Below are 5,280 nucleotides of genomic sequence, written 5' to 3' on the forward strand. Positions count from 1 at the left end.
TTTTCTAGGCTGAAGAGGCCCAAACGCTGTAGCCTTTCCTCATAAGGAAGGTGCCTCAGCCCAGCAATCATCTTAGCTGCCCTCTTTTGCACCTTTTCCATTTCCACTATATCCTTTTTGAGATGTGGCGACCAGAACTGGACACAATACTCCAGGTGTGGCCTTACCACTGATTTGTACAATGGCATTATAATATTAGCCGTTTTGTTCTCAATACCTTTTCTAATGATCCCAAGCGTAGAATTGGCCTTCTTTAATGCCGCCACACATTGGGTTGACACTTTCATCGACCTGTCCACCACCACCCCAAGATCTCTCTCCTGATCTGTCACAGACAGCTCAGAACCCATCAGCCTATATCTAAAGTTTTGATTTTTTGCCCCAATGTGCATGACTTTACACTTACTGACATTGAAACACATCTGCCATTTTGCTGCCCATTCTGCCAGTTTGGAGACATCCTTCTGGAGCTCCTCACAATCACTTCTGGTCTTCACCACTCGGAAACGTTTGGTGTCGTCTGCAAACTTAGCCACCTCACTGCTCACCCCTGTCTCCAGGTCATTTATGAAGAGGTTGAAAAGCACCGGTTCCAGGACAGATCCTTGGGGCACACCGCTTTTCACTTCTCTCCATTGTGAAAATTGCTCATTGACACCCACTCTCTGTTTCCTGATCTTTAACCAGGTCTCAATCCAGGAGAGGACCTGCCCTCTAATTCCCTGACTATGGAGTTTTTTCAGTAGCCTTTGGTGAGGGACCGTGTCGAACACCTTCTGAAAGTCCAGATATATAATGCAAAATTTGGCGCTGAGGCTCCTGAAAAATACAGGTGGGGCATCAGTATTCATGGGGATCTGTTCTCAGACCTCCTGCAGATACTGAAAATCATAAATAATCAAATCTGTGATCTTTGGCCCCTTAAGCTCTCCAAAGGGAACTGGAGCTGTGCTCTGCTCCCCCCCCCCAAAGTGCTTTCTGAAGCCTGCAGAGGCCACGCTCATGTTCCCCGGGCTTCAGAATGCCTTATATGGTATAAAATTGTCACTTTTGGTTTCCCTTGGGAAACTGGAAGTAGTGTTTTTTTCAGCCAAAAAGACCATTCTGAAGCCCTCAGAAGCCACAGGCAGACACGAGGGAAGCCCTTCTTCGGGTCTCAGAACGCCTTATATGGCATAAAAACCTCACTTCTTATTTCCCTCGGAAAACTGAAAGTAGCATTTTTTCGGTCAAAAAGGCCATATTGAAGCTGGCAGAGGCTGCGGGCAGATGCACGTGGCCTCTGCGGGCTTCAGAAAGCCCTCCAGAGCCGACCAGAGCACAAGTCTGGTTGCTTCTGGAGGGTTCAGGTGGGGCAAGTCTGGCTCAACTCGGGTCCATGGGACCCACATTGAGCCAGATCTGTGGATACATAGTCTGCGGATACAGAGGCCCCACCTGTATCCAAAATTCTGCACTAGATTACCTGATAAACTGAATTCTGCAGCCTAGAGAAGTTACATATCTGGCTGTTTGTTTTGCAACAGGTACTCTGCTTCTTTTCGTTATAGTGAGGAGACACAAACTATGCAACATCCTGATGCAACCTACCAGCTATCTACTAGAATTCCACTACATCCCTCCTCCTACACCTGAGACTGCACCATGCCCACATTGAAGCCTCCTGTAACAGCTAGAAAGTTGTGTGTTTTCACTGGAAGTTTAGTATCTCCAAATGCTGAATTCGGCAAGAGCTTCTTTTCTTGCACAGTGTGTTCACTGGAACCACACAACCTTGGCTTTTGTACTTTCACCCCATTTGTTGTCTACCCTTAATTATTTATCTATTTTTAATTTTCTATCCACCACTGCAAACTCCATGTGCGGTTGTTTTATACAGCAGCTTTGTTCTTATTCAGCTGGAGCAACCATGGGGAGCCTTTGAATAAAACAGCCAGTGCACAGTCAGGCGTCTGTGTATATTTAAAAAGAAATAATACCTCTACAGTTACTGTATCATTAAAAAGAGAGGACAGAAAGTAAAAAGAACAACAGCACTAATGGGAATTTTCCTGTAATGAGAAATGTCTTCTAAAGCATCTTCAGCATTTAAGCCGGGCTATTAAAAGTGCCGGATTCAGAAAGCTTAAGCATTTTTCACTTTATTTTTATGCATTATTTACGACAAAGAAGGGTGAACCTGAAAGCGCTATTGTGAAGTCAAACAATCAGAGTTCAGCAATGTGATATGCTGATCAAATATCTCCTTTTAAACCAACAAGAGGGTTTGCCAAAGGCAGTATCGCACACCATGGTCTCTGAAGCTGCAGTCGCACCAATAGCTGCCACCTTAGCTTCACAAAAAATAAGTCCAATGTCTCAGGCAGCGCAGCTGTACAGCAGGGCTGCAAAGCTCTAGTCCCTCAAGTTAAGCTGCTTTTGGAAAAAGGGGCCCAAGGGCAAATTATCCTTGAGCACAGGCAAAGTTTGACTAGGATGGCTTTGGGACTTCCCCTTGGTGAAGTGAATGGCTCCAATTTCTTACATTTTTAACCTACCCATTCCACAGTGGAACCCAGAGCAGTAAACAAGGTTCTGTCTGTCTGTCCATCTGTCTGCCTCTACCCACCCCATTTTATCTCATAAGAAACCAGTCAGGTAGTTAGGTTGGGAACAGCTCACTGGAACAAGGTCATCAGTCAGCTTCATGGCTAAGTGGGAATATGAAAATGAGCTTTCCCTATCCTAGTATGCTACTCTAACCCAGCTATTTTCAATATTTTAATTCTCACAGCACACAGATCTCTATGGTCTTTTCTAAGATTTTCGCCTCTTGTGATTCCACTTTTAGCTTCCAGAAGACTCTTCCAGGGTTTACACCTCTGTTTCTGGGCAATTGTCCATAGTAACAAGTTATCTGTATCCCTTCCTCTGTCTGCTCCATTCAGAGTCACAGAACCTGGAACCCACTCTGCCACTGGAGGAAGGGGGGCAGACAATTTGCTATCACAGACACTGCATTGCATTGAGGTGTGCTGTGAACACGGATGCCCTGTGCCTCCCCACAGAAAATGTGCTATCGCAAAGCTCACCTGTGAGGAGACAGCAGGCAGTCCATACTGAAGGAAAGAACCTGGGACTTGACATTCTCTTCTACATGTCAGCAGTCTTGCCAAATACAGTCCTCTTATTAAAGGGCAGGACAGAAGCTGTGCAGCAGGCTGTGCATGTATTTGATTTTACAAGTTGTAGTCCTCATGGAGCATGCAGGTACCACCAAGTAAGTATGGACACTGGAATTTATTTTGCTACCTTCCAACCGAACCTCCATTTTGACTATAGCTGACATTTTAGTAGTACCTTTTTACATGGAACACTGAAGTACGGACAGCAAAGATCAGTGCTCTTCAACCTTAGTGTTGGGTCCCCAATGGGGTCACAAAGCCTCAGCTGGGGGGTCACGGCATCTTACGGGAATGAAAGGTTGAAAACCATTGGACTAGAGCACTATCAGGTAAAGGAAGAGACATCAGGTACCAGGAGATTGTGTGCCAGTCCTGCTCAGCTTCTTGGCAATTGTGCCAAAATAGTTTTCGATAGTGTCAGACTTCATGGTAACTTTTTCTGCTCTAACAAGAATATTTTGTTACAGTGAATAGTGCTGGGAGGACGTTATAGGGGTAGGGAGTGAGCAGGTTGGATAAGATCCTAGGAGGGGGTAGGATCAATGGTGGGTCCTAATCTCTTACTTTATTTACTGGAATCGTGATGCCTTCAGTATAAGTGGGCCATCACAACTCCTGTGTGCTTGCAAATCTTATTGATCACATTCATATACTACCGATCTGCCAATGACCCAAGATGCTTTCCTGTTTAACAAAATAGCATACAAACTAATGAATATAATTTTTAAAAGTATGGGGAGAGAAAGTGAAACCGGCAGTGTAATCCTATGCATGCCCATTCAGAAGCAAGTCCCACTGAGTTTAATAAGACAAAGGGTGCAATCCTAACTCCTTAAGTCAGTACTTTCCAGCACTGGCATAGCAGTGCCAATGGGACGTGTGCTGCATCCTGCAGTTGGGTGTCACTCATGGAGGCCTCCTCAAAGTAAGGGAATGTTTGTTCCCTTACCTCAGAGCTGCATTGCCCTTATGTCAGTGCTGAAAAGCACTGACATAATGGGTTAGGATTGCGCCCTTAGAGCCCAATCCAACCAGGCTCACACTGGCCCAGCACCTGTGCACAATGTTGCAAATGTGTTGTAAGGCACACCTGCAACAGCCTAGGCCGGTCCAGAACTGGCTCAGCGCAAGCCTGTGCTGAGCCAGCCCTGGGTGGAGGAGCGACAACTGCCTCCCAGAGCTCTGGGGGAGCACCAGGTGTCAGACTGGTAAGTAGGGGAAGGTGGTCCGGGGCAGGGGAGGGTGGGGGAAGGCATGGCAGGAGGAGGGAATGGGGGGGCAGAGAGGGCAACAGACCCTGCCACCATATCCTAACCCCCCTCCTGGCCCAGGAGACCTGACACAGGTCTCCTCGAATCTGCGCTCAAATCTTGATAGCGGGCACAGATCCAAGGAGAGCCATCGGGGCCGCCTGGGGATTACATGAGGCAAGGGAGCATAAGCTCCCTTACCCTGAGTCGCTCCGGCGCTGCTTCCCACCCCCATGGGATACAGCAGTAGCCATTTCGGTGCTGCTGCAGCCTTGGGCACTGGGCAGAAATGTGTATAGAAATTGCACCCTAAGTAAATTCAGGTACCAGTTCGGTTTGTGCCCAACATTACAGCCTTGTTATAATGACCAGGTGTAATGGTCACTGAAGGGGGCAGTTGTGAGGCAGAAGGAGCCAAATGGCGTTTGGTTCCAACCAGGCCAAAAGAGTGGACCTTCGCTTTCAGCTCTCCCTTGAGGCAGCCAGGTAAAGTAGCTGTTGCTGAAGACAAAAGTGGAAAAATGGGTCAACGGGATGTGTTTCTGGTTTTGCATTCCCAAATTCTGACAAATCAGGCAAGACAGTAACATTCAGGTGGGCCAATACAATTCTGGGTAGTCAGTAACCCTATCAGCATGAGCAATAAAAGCCTCCCTCCCTTCAGAAATGTGCCTGCACAATTATACAACACTGTCCACAAAGAGGAAACAATCGCTATCTTTTCTCAGAGATTGAGCAAGAAGCTGAATTTATTTTCCCTGCAAAAGAAAAGCAGCTGAGAACTATGAAGGCTGCACAATACACCTTGTGGCCTCAGAATCCCACACACTTTAACTGCATTTTGGCAATAGCTCGCCTGAGCATGA

Source organism: Tiliqua scincoides, chromosome 3, assembly GCF_035046505.1.
Source record: "Tiliqua scincoides isolate rTilSci1 chromosome 3, rTilSci1.hap2, whole genome shotgun sequence".
Lineage (NCBI taxonomy): Eukaryota > Metazoa > Chordata > Lepidosauria > Squamata > Scincidae > Tiliqua > Tiliqua scincoides.